This window comes from Berghia stephanieae, chromosome 2 (genome assembly GCF_034508935.2).
Source record: "Berghia stephanieae isolate SIO BIC M18660-M18661 chromosome 2, UCSD_Bste_1.3, whole genome shotgun sequence".
Taxonomy (NCBI): domain Eukaryota; kingdom Metazoa; phylum Mollusca; class Gastropoda; order Nudibranchia; family Aeolidiidae; genus Berghia; species Berghia stephanieae.
Window position 1 is genome coordinate 76710366 of NC_088361.1, and position 11452 is coordinate 76721817.

The window sequence follows — 11452 nt, forward strand, 5'->3', positions numbered from 1 at the left end:
ATTGGAATCAACTGCCATCTGACTTTCTAAAGGCATCAAGTTATGATTAATCCAAACAACATTTGACAAGTTATTTTGGTGATTATTTAACAACTTTTTCAAAGATCACTGAAGCTGACTAACGTGACTGCATTAAGCCGTCTCCAACTAAAAGGTGTGATCTGTACCCAGTAAATAATGCTATTCTAAAAAAAAGCATTGATGTGCCTACTATGAACACCATTTACATTTATTGTAAATGATTGGTTTCAATCAGGTGCTAGACCAGATATTTACAAAGTTGCCCATGTCAAACCCTTTAAAAAAACCTCATCTAGATAACTATCTCCCTGTCTCTAATCCTTCTTTTCTCTCTAATATCTTGGAAGAGCTTGTTTTGAAATAATTACTGTCTCATCTTTAAATTAATTGTCTTGTAAAATTTTAGTCGGCTTATAGGCAACATCATTCGACGGGAGCAGCGCTTATCAGGGTTGTTAATGATCGTCTCTCTATTATAGACAATGGTTCGTGTTCTTTGCTGAATTTGCTTGACCCATCTTTCGGTTTTGACACGATCGATCACAATCTTCTCCTTAAACATCTTGAAATTGGATTCAGTAGTCTGATGTCACGCGCCCGGCAACGGCGGCCATCTTGGTTCTAAACAAAGAAAATCTTTACTTTTTATTCTTCATGCTCGCGAGAACTTTTCATTCCCTTTTCATATGCCTTGTGATCAGAATGTGTAAAAGTCCAAACGTGATCAAATTGATGTTGTTTTTTTTCCTCTGGATACGCTTTTTAAGCTCGCCGGAGAAATATTTCATACGGCGTCCGCCATTGTTCCGATAGTTTAGAGCCAGTGTTACTAAGTTACCATACGTCATTAGGAAGGAAGTGACGGTACGACTATTGAATCCTATTACTTATGGCGTATCTGGTGCAGCTCTTGATTGATTTAGGTCATATTTGTTTGATCGTAAACAGATTATTTAGATGGATGAATATAGATCTGAGGAAATCATTCTTGATTGTGGGGTGCCCCAGGGTTGGGTACTTGGACGGTTCATTTTGTTCTGTACGTTGGCCCTCTGTCTAAAATCATCAGAAGTTTCGGTCTGTCTTACCATCAACACGCTGATGATACACAGTTGTAGTGCGTCTCCAATACGAGAAATTTGCAAGAAGTATCATACATTAGTGAGGAGTGTGTTGTGAACTGGATGAATGTGAACAGACTGAAACTGAATGATGATAAGACGGAGGTTCTGTATGTGGGGAACAGGAAGTGGAAAAGTGAATCAGATTTGAAGCCGGGGGACATTTCCATTCAAAGTGTTGACAAAGTAAAATACCTCGGTACATTCTTATGTTGATAATTTAGTTAGATCTTTCAATTTCCAACTAAAAAAGAATACTACCATTAGACGATTCGTATCAGAGAATGTGACTAAACACCTCGTTGTACCTCCCGTGCTATCGAAATTGGATTATTGCAATGCTCTGTTGTTTGGTGTTTCGCAACATAGTCTGAGACGTCTTCAGATTGTCCAGAACAACACTGCCAGACTAGTGTTCATGCATGAAGCGTAGGGGTGATTCTGTCAGACTTCTGCTAAGAAAAGGATTAAATTCAAAGCTTGCGTTTTAGTGTATCGTTGTATTGAAATTACTGCCCCTTCCTATAGCCTACCTTTCTGAACTAATTGAAAGATATTCAATACCCCGCCCCTTACGTTCGACCCAGTGATTTCACCAAACAAGTTGTACCTCGAATACGCAAAAAAGCTGGAATGAGATCCTTTTCTCATTTTAGGCCATCTGTTTGGAACGCCTTACTACTACTACTATTATTATTATTATTATTATTATTATTATTATTATTATATATTATTATTATTATTATTATTATTATTATTATTATTATTATTATTAATAATAATAATAATAATAATAATAATAATCGTAGCATTAGAGATTGACAATTTAAGGTTCTTGCACACTTGCTTTTTGGAATATGGAACAAAATTTAGTGTCAAAAAACTGGTTCCAGTCTCATTGGAAGTGTAACTCCACTCATACAGAGGGCTGAATACATATCTTGTGTAAATGATATTATGGTTGTAGAGTGATGAAATTTTATTTTTGAGTCTAAATATATGATGGTCGCCAATAAAGAGCATCCATCCTCGTTCTTTTACGTCCCGTAATCTTTGGAATCTGCCTATATATCCTGCTACTTAAATATGCCACCCTATGATTCAATATGTAACCTATTCATTAAGAGTCCTCCGAAGGACTGACTATATACACACTTACAATGATTTCTGGACCGGAAAAGTAGAGGTTGTGACGTCACGATTATTCTTCCCTTTTTCGGACTTCTTCTAAATTGCTGAACAATTTGGCGTACAACGCATTATAAGCACATACAGTGCAAACCCTGGAAATATGTGCGCTATCAAAATGTACATTATTTTTACTTGTATATTGTAACCCTTGTGTTGATGTAATACCCCCCCCCCCCCCCCCCCCCCCCAGTATGTAATGGCTATGGCAATGCCTTGGGCACCTGTGTACCTAGTACTGGCTGTTTCCGGGAGGTAAGCAACTTGTGTCACTTGATTCGTTAGTCCATGATCATAAGAATGAATGCATAATCAGAATGAGGAATTGTTTTGTTATCATGAAACGTTGTGATAGTTATAATTTCCATAAAGGATGATGAAATTATATTTATCCTACCTTATCTTATCTAAAATTTACCATCAACTCGTTTTCATTTGAAAGTCTTGACAGAAGATGATATAATTTGAACGTGGCATTTATATCTAATTAATGTTGAAAATCTTATAATAACACCATATTCTTGCGACTAAAAAATCTAAAGATATAAAATGATAAAATAGAGCGGAATACAAACCGCGTGTTATTTCTTTGCGTACCACACTCTCAATCGATCAGATTTCCCATGTTAACTTGTCTCCATTTTAATAGAGACAAAGAGGGAAGGAGATGTCATAATTTGTGATTTTTCCTTGATTCAATAAATATCAAAATATGGTTTAAAATGAGTGATGGAAGATTTGGTGTTTAACTAAACGTCTCTTCTACTATCCGTATTGTTGCTATTGGTAGACATCACTTAATTCTCAAAAAAAAGATGTTGAAAACACGATAAACTATATTATGTTTATGTTTAATTCCATGAAGAATAGATTGATGTAGATTGGCGGAATAGTTGTAAATGTAACGACTCGTCTCAAAACAGTATTATATCGGTCGGGGTAAACCTGATATTCAAAAACATAAACAAGATCTGTCTTTTAATCTTACAGTGTCTGTAGTGAATAGGATGTTGAAATGCATATTTTTTATTTCTGAAAAGTGACAGATTAAGGATCACTGGTATAAGATGAAGATCTGAAAAAGTGTGTTGGAAACAGTGCCAGAAAGAAAATAGGAAACACTGCCAGACAATCCTAGAAAGAAAAATATAAGAAAAAAAACATCCCAAAAATCAGGAAGGCTGGTCTTTTGATATTTTATTTTTCTTGTATTTTCCCCTATCTTTATATGAAAAGGGAGTTTAATATAATATCGAGGGATTTAGGTTTTGAATGGTTTGTTTTACTATTCATTTTATCATTTCGATCCATCATAATTCTCTATGCTAGATAAGAGTATTTCTAACTTTTATCTATTTTCAAATCTGTATTTCAGAGGTTTGCTGTGAGGTAAGTCGTTACAACGTCAGATTAGTGTTACTCACACACACAATACACAAACACAAACACACACACACAGACACACGCACACACACATACACACATTGCTACCTTTTGCACACACACAAAAAATTTACTCGTTTATATCAGAATCTTACTTTTACAATCAATTTAATCTCATTTTTTTATTGTTAAGAAAGCAACAAAGTAAAAGGAAAAAAATAGTAGGTAACCGTTTCTTGAAGTAAGCTGCAATTATTTCTGCCATAGACAAATAGATGATATTTTTGTCTTGTAAATCATCTCTCTGTTTTACACTGTATTATTTTTGTTTACATGTTACATATGATTTGTAAAACATCTGAGTGTATTCATCTTAGTGGGGACCTGTGCTTGTGTCTGGATGAAATTTTTAGGTGATCGCAAACTAAGTACTTTGATAGTGTGATTTTGGAATCTACGTCTGTTATATATTTGAACCAATTCTCCTTTGTCTTACCTTTTCTTGGGTGCTTTAATTGCCATTCTAGATTTTTTTACTATCCCACTTTCTTTCTTTTCACTGGCGCTGATATGACCTTAATGTGTTGCAAGCGCCGTAAAACCATTAAAGAATAAACCCCTTCTATTCCAACATAATTTTATTGCAATTTATCTTACTGTCATCAAATAATTTATATTATCAGCCATCTTTAACGCCAATATGATCCAAGATAGCCCAATAGATCAATACCTGTTCGATCAGAAGGAAAGTATTTTATGGAATAGAGTTGTTCCAAAGTTAAGCAAGTAATCGTTTCTGTCCAGCGGGAATGAGCTCCGATTCTGTAGCTCTTACCATTCTCAAGGACTACTAATTTGACTTTTAATTTGATTTGTTCGTCCTAATAGCACCATCCTCCAACATCACATTCGTCTTTAAACATCGTCGAAGGTAAAACTCGAGACTTCCACATCATTGACCTTAATCGTCCAATTTAAAATGAGCTTTCTCATCTACTGTTTTCATAAATATTGGGGGGGGGGGGATTCAGCTTGTTTCCCCCAGTTTTTAAACGTTTTTTTTGTTTTGTGTTCTTCTTTTTGTTTCTTTTTGTTTTGTTGTTGTTGTTGTTGTTGTTCTTCTTCTTCTTCTTCTTCTTCTTCTTCTTCTTCTTCTTCTTCTTCTTCTTCTTCTTCTTCTTCTTCTTCTTCTTCTTCTTCTTCTTCTTGCTGTTGTTGGTCTTTTTACTACCATTAAAAAAAAAACATTTTGACGCAATTTCCATTCATGTCTTGTAAATGTAAATGGTTATCACACTCGCTTCCCAACGTGACAGACGGAAATCTGCTCCGGTTTTTCACGTGTCGAGATTGTGACCAAACCATCAAATGATGTCGTAGGACATAGAACTGCTATCAAAGCAATCTCGAACGTCATTTCATACATGGCACTCCTTTTACTTCACGCCCCAGGTTTTAACAACCACCACTACGACCACAACCATCACAACTACCACCCAATCCAGACCCGATATACCTGACGGTGATAACGGAGACAGCAGCGACAGCAGCGACAACAACAGCCTAGCAGCGACTGACAACATGGTGGACAATGGTAGGGACGGGAGAGACGGGAGAGGGGGTGGAGAAAGAAAGTATCAGAAATATTCTTGTCGTAGAGGCTCTGATTCCAATGGTGGACAATGGTAGGGACGGGAGAGACGGTAGAAGGGTGGAGAAAGAAAGTACCAGAAATATTCTCATCGTAGCGGCTCTGATTCCAATGAGTCTAAGTAAATAAAAACAATGCTGGATAGAAAGGCAGATGGATGAACAGCTGGAATAATGGATGAATGAATGGATGAATGGATAAATGATTGAATTGTTACAAATACACACTTATTATATCAATCTTATTTTTATGTTTTTTTATGTCCTTCACGCGTATTCTTTTTGTTTGTTTGTTTGTTCTGTTTTGTTTTTGTGTCTTTTCTTTCAAATTTGGATAGTTCCAACACTTATCAAAAGATATTTTAATCGTGTACATTTGAAATCATAGTTTATTAAAATGAAAAGTAAAGATATAATAAATTAATTTAAAGTCCAGACAACGCACAAAATTCAGATTCAAAGAAATAATCTTACTTTCATGTGTCGCCGGGCAAATGTTTCACATTCTTCTGCCTGTAAATATGCTTTCCTTCTGTTTGTTTTTTGTTTGTTTCTTTTATATTTCATGACTTTTTATCTCGGTTACTTGCTAATTGAATTTTTTTCTGCATGTATGTTTTTTTCTGGCATATTGAGTTGTCTAAAATAAACCCGGATAACATGAATAAGGATGGTAGTGATAATGATAATGGTGATATTGATGATGGTTTATGTTTTACGCTGTATTCAAAATAGCATGGGAGTGCATTCCGTTTTTTTTCCCTTCTGTGTCAAAAATAACACAATTGCTTCCCTTTGTACATAACTCGAATCAAAGATTGAATGGAATTCCCGAAGAGATATTCACATCGAAAACAAACACCAATTTATCGTCAGGCATAAATCAATATGTATGGTCGCATCTGCATTAATTTGTTTTCGTTTAGATGTTTTGGGAGAGAACATTTTTACAGGAATCTAGATTTTCGTCAGTCTGATCATAAATTGATCCATCTGACAAAAGCGGACGAGAAACCATAATTAGGAAAATACGGTTGTCACAGATTGTCTCCCATACTTGTGTCCAACACAGTGAGTACTATAATGAGAGTAACTTATATAAACAATATTTCAAAGAGCTTTATGATGTACTCGAGTAAAAAGAAACAACGGAAAAATCATAAATAACACAAATATAAGAAAACCAGCAAGCCTGAGATATCGGTTTTGTATGAGCGCCCTTTACAATCATAAAATGTCCTGTCTTAAGTTGCTTCTTAAACGTCAGAACACCAGGAGCAGATTTTGTTCTAAAACTGAGAGAGTTCCACAGATGTGGAACTGCACAATTAAAAGCTTTTTGGTGAAAATTATAAATGCAGTTTATTTATTTCATGAAAAGAGATTATGATGATCTTAAGACACGACTAGGTGTATAGACTCCAATTAGGTCTTGTAAGTAATTAGGACCTGCATTAGTAAACCGTTTATTGGCGTATAAAAGAATTTTGTACTCTATTCTGTAGTGAACAGGGAGCCAGTGAAGGTCATGTAGAGTAGAAGTAATGTGCTCTCTCTCTCTCTCTCTCTCTCTCTCTCTCTCTATATATATATATATATATATATATATATATATATATATATATATATATATATATATGCGTTTCGGTAAACTATTCACAACATCCACCAGCCAACTTAGACATACCAATACACAATACTGTGTGTAACGTGAGTGACGCCAACAGCATATTATCTATAGTTAGTATGCGCTTGGCTAAGAAACTCACAACATTGCCATCCAGAAGTATAAGTGACCAACACACAAAACTCATAAACATGGATGGCAAAAAACAATAACAAACACCTGAGTGACGTCAACTTCGTTCTATCTATACAACGTATTTGTAGGAGAAGAGAGTGGCCAGAGTGAGTAGAGTTCTTGGATCTATATTGTACTCAGTGTTAAATTTCACCGCATCAAAACACAATGCTGTCCTTTAGCTTTCTGTTTAAAATGTTGTCGTTAATATTAGGGATCGAATAAATTGGTTTAGATTTTTATATGGCCATTGTCAAATCGGCCTTAATGGCAAATTAATTTTTTTAAATGGGTGTCGTTCATCAGATGGATAAACATATTAACAAACTGGCTAATTTTAATAGCGGATAATAGTCTGGTTTTCCCTTAAGTGACACTTACATACAGAGAGAGAGAGAGAGAGAGAGAGAGAGAGAGAGAGAGAGAGAGAGAGAGGGGGGGGGGAGAGAGGGAGCGAGAGAGAGAGAGAGAGAGAGAGAGGGAGCGAGAGAGAGAGAGGGAGCGAGAGAGAGAGAGAGAGAGGGAGCGAGAGAGAGAGAGAGAGAGAGAGGGGGGGGAGCGAGAGAGAGAGGGAGCGAGAGAGAGAGAGAGAGAGAGAGAGAGAGAGAGAGAGAGAGAGAGAGGCAGACGTGCTCTTTCTTTTATTAATATATGTTTTTTTCCAACAAAGCATATTATGAAGTTAAATCAAGTGTCATAATCTTCACATAAATTCAAACTTTAGCATCTAAATCATTCGGACATAATTCGGTATGGAGGCACTGGGTCCGATGCATTCAATAAAGGAACAAAAGAAGAGAAATCTTAGCATTTATATTGAGCAATATCCACTAAACGTGCTCAAAGTGATTTACAAAGGGTATAAGCCAACAACAACGCTTAACGTGTAGTACGAGACACGAGGTCTGTTAGGCAGAATTGCATTTTAATTCCGACAGTTACTCCTTTTACACCTGAGTTGATAAGAGAAAGTGTGCAAAGAGCCTTTTCCAAGGACTCAACTATGCATCAATCAGAGAGGGATTCGGTCTCTGGACCTTCCAGATCGATTGTCATATCACAAGACCATAAACACGCGGGACGTTAAATGTTATGTGATCAGATAATAGTAATATGTTTGAGTCCAAAATAATGTTGCGTTTTACAAAGGTGATTCGTTATTATACTCAACTTTACTACAAAGTAAAATCGGATAACGTCACTTGTCCAGCATCAAAACATGTGATCATCTAACGGTATCTGCCAACGGTATCACGATGTGGATATAGCTTTAAGGTACGTTAAATAACACGGATGATTTATTTTTAAATATAGCACACCATTTAAAAAGCCTGTTAGTTGTGATTAACCTATATTTATTATTATCTTACTGGCTGTGAAGCAATTAAAAAGCAGAACGCCTATTTATTAAATACACGGTTTTATGCATAAACACTTTTCATTTTTTCCAATTAAGACGATAGTGTTTTTGTAACCAGAACCCAATCACATCGTCGTCGTCATCATCATCATCATCATCATCATCATTATCGTCGTCGTCGTCATCGTCATCATCATCTTCTTCTTGTTGTTCTTCTTATTCATCATCATCATAATCATCGTTGTCGTCAGAATAGGGCTTGCCGGTCCTTATAGTATTCGATTTGCAAGCTGAGAGCACCAGGTTCGACATACATATATCCACCACAGTGTGGGATCTTGAGAAATATTTAATTATTAGGGAACAGACACCGGTGTAAGATAAAGATCTGACCAAGTCTATTTGAAAGGTGCCAGACAAAGCAAGAAAAAAAAATACAAGACAAATATCATCCCAAAATATCAGTCAGCCTCTACTGGGGATCGAACCTCAGACCTCTGATTACCGGTCAGACGTGCTACCATTACACCATAGAGGTTCCCGATGGTTGGGACAATTTTAATTCCTATATTCTTCTTCAGATGGGACGTGTTTTATGCTGTGAACCCTCGCTTTCATCACACAACACAAACATTGAACACGATAGGACGAGGACGAAGTCATTTGAGTAGCTCAATTTTTTTTTTATTATTTGAAATTTTTCAAATATTCTGGCCTTAAATTAGTAAACTTTACTCAGCAGGCCTCGCGGCGTTGCTCTGCGGTAGATGCTTGGGTTATTCCTTTCTCTACCCCCCCCCCCCCCCCCCGTCCCAATTGTTTATTTATTTATTTATTTCTTCATCTTTATCATCATCATCATCATAATCAACAATAGCAGGTTCAACACGGGCTTAGCATTAACCAACAATCTGTCCTTTAATAGAAACCAATTACTCACTCAGTTTGAGATGATTCAAGGATGAATATTCCATAGATCTACTGTTTTTTTCTGGCATTTTAACACGTACTGTGCTTGGGTTACTACATGAAAGTAGCAAAGTTATACACAAAATGGTAACATCCTAACCAAGGCATGGATCAATAAGTCCCCTATGAAGATTGATTGTATAACGTATTCATTTTCTGTTGCTGTCTTTATTATTTCAGACTTTTTGTGGCATCAGTTCCAAGTAGTCATGCTATAGTGGCAGTGAAATCCTGCAGGCAACATAGATCATAGACTATCTAATTCTTAGAATGTTTTATCAAAATTATCGTCTTTTAGGTTATAATAGAAATGATGGTTTTCGATATTTAAAACAATATTTTTTTAATGAGAACTGTGAATTAATGTATTACCGCTAGTACAAATATGTATATATAACAAGAAACATGGAATTAAAAACTTCATATGATGCTCTTTTTTATATAGTAATAAATATAAGCTTATAATATACTTTGTCTGGCACCTTTCATACACACTTGTTCAGTACTTTACCTTATTTCAGTTCTCTATTGACTTTTCCTCTGTTCCTCTTTCCTTGCGGAGTCCAGCGTAGAGATGCAGTGCGAATATCAGAGCTAAAATAGTTTTCTATTTTTGTTTGTGTTCTGTTAAAAAAAAAAAAAAAAAAAAAACCCTGTTCGGCTTATATTCTAGTGTTTTGACACTCGCTTTCGGGCCGATAAATCCTTGGTTTTGGGTCCCATTCATTCTCTGCGGCGCAAATTGAGTCTTTGGAAAAGGCTATATATATATATATATATATATATATATATATATATATATATATATATATATATATAGTTGACTCCTTGGAATAGACTATTTACTCACATTCTCCCACGTACTCATGTGTAAAATGAGTACCTGGTCGTCAACAGTTTTGTCTCTGTCGGAAAATAAATATAATCTCGCCTTCAGGCTTCATGTTTCATCCTACATGTTAAATAGCTGTTGGCGAGGGACACGGGACCCTGTGTAAAGCTCTTTGAGCACGTTTAGCGGATTTTGCTCTACATAAAATGTTCAAGCTTTTGTTCTCTCTTAATTCTGTCCAAAATGAAAGAATGTGTTGTTTTTTTTGGGTACTGCATGCGACAAATGATGCTCCCATGAAAACAAGTTAAGTGGGGCATGGCGTTTTTGGTGTATTTACCCAACGCATATGTGATGGTGAGTCCAATTTATGCGTGACACCACCAATCATGATTAAGACATATTATATTCTACATGACATGAAATAAATTGTAACGGACAATCTTTGGAAAAGCATGGAGATTTGGCCGGCGAACGATCGTTCCCAGCCTTTACACAACACAGTAATCTTGACTGATGTTGTTTTAGATGATGCGCTTGCTGACACTGACAATACAAGAAAAGCAAAAGACAAAGCGAAACAGAACAATTTGGACGAAAAATTGGTTAAAAAAACGATAAATTTAATCATCATCATCATCAGCAGCAGCAGTGGCGGCGGCGGCGGCGGCAGCAGCAGCATTGACATCATCCTCATGGCCTTCGCAATAGTCATGATCTTCATGATTATCTATTTGTTTAGTAAATATGTATGCATCTTTTCTTGGTGCTGCGAAGTTTATTTTTACTTGATTGATGACTTTTATTAAAGAGTCAACTGTGTGTCTCGTTATTATTATTATTATTATTATTATTATTATTATTATTATTATTATTATTATTATTATTATTATTATTATTATTATTATTATTATTATTATCATTATTATTATTATTATTATTATTATTATTGCTATCATCATCATATAACATATATTATAATATAACAATTAAATGTTAAATAGACTAATTGGCCTTTAAACACTCTGTACTGTAAAGATACATCAATTCGACACGTTAACAAATATGAATCCGAAGCATAATGTTGAATGAGAGAGAGATGCATGAAATGAGATGATAAGACATGG

General features: G+C 35.5%; 1 non-coding gene across 1 annotated transcript; it reads right to left on the minus strand.

Annotated features, from left to right (window-relative positions):
• Positions 1–8991: 8991 nt before the first annotated feature.
• Trnat-ggu (transfer RNA threonine (anticodon GGU)) lies at positions 8992–9062 on the minus strand. Its single transcript has one exon. It is a non-coding gene; the product is annotated as a tRNA-Thr (tRNA).
• Positions 9063–11452: the final 2390 nt, after the last annotated feature.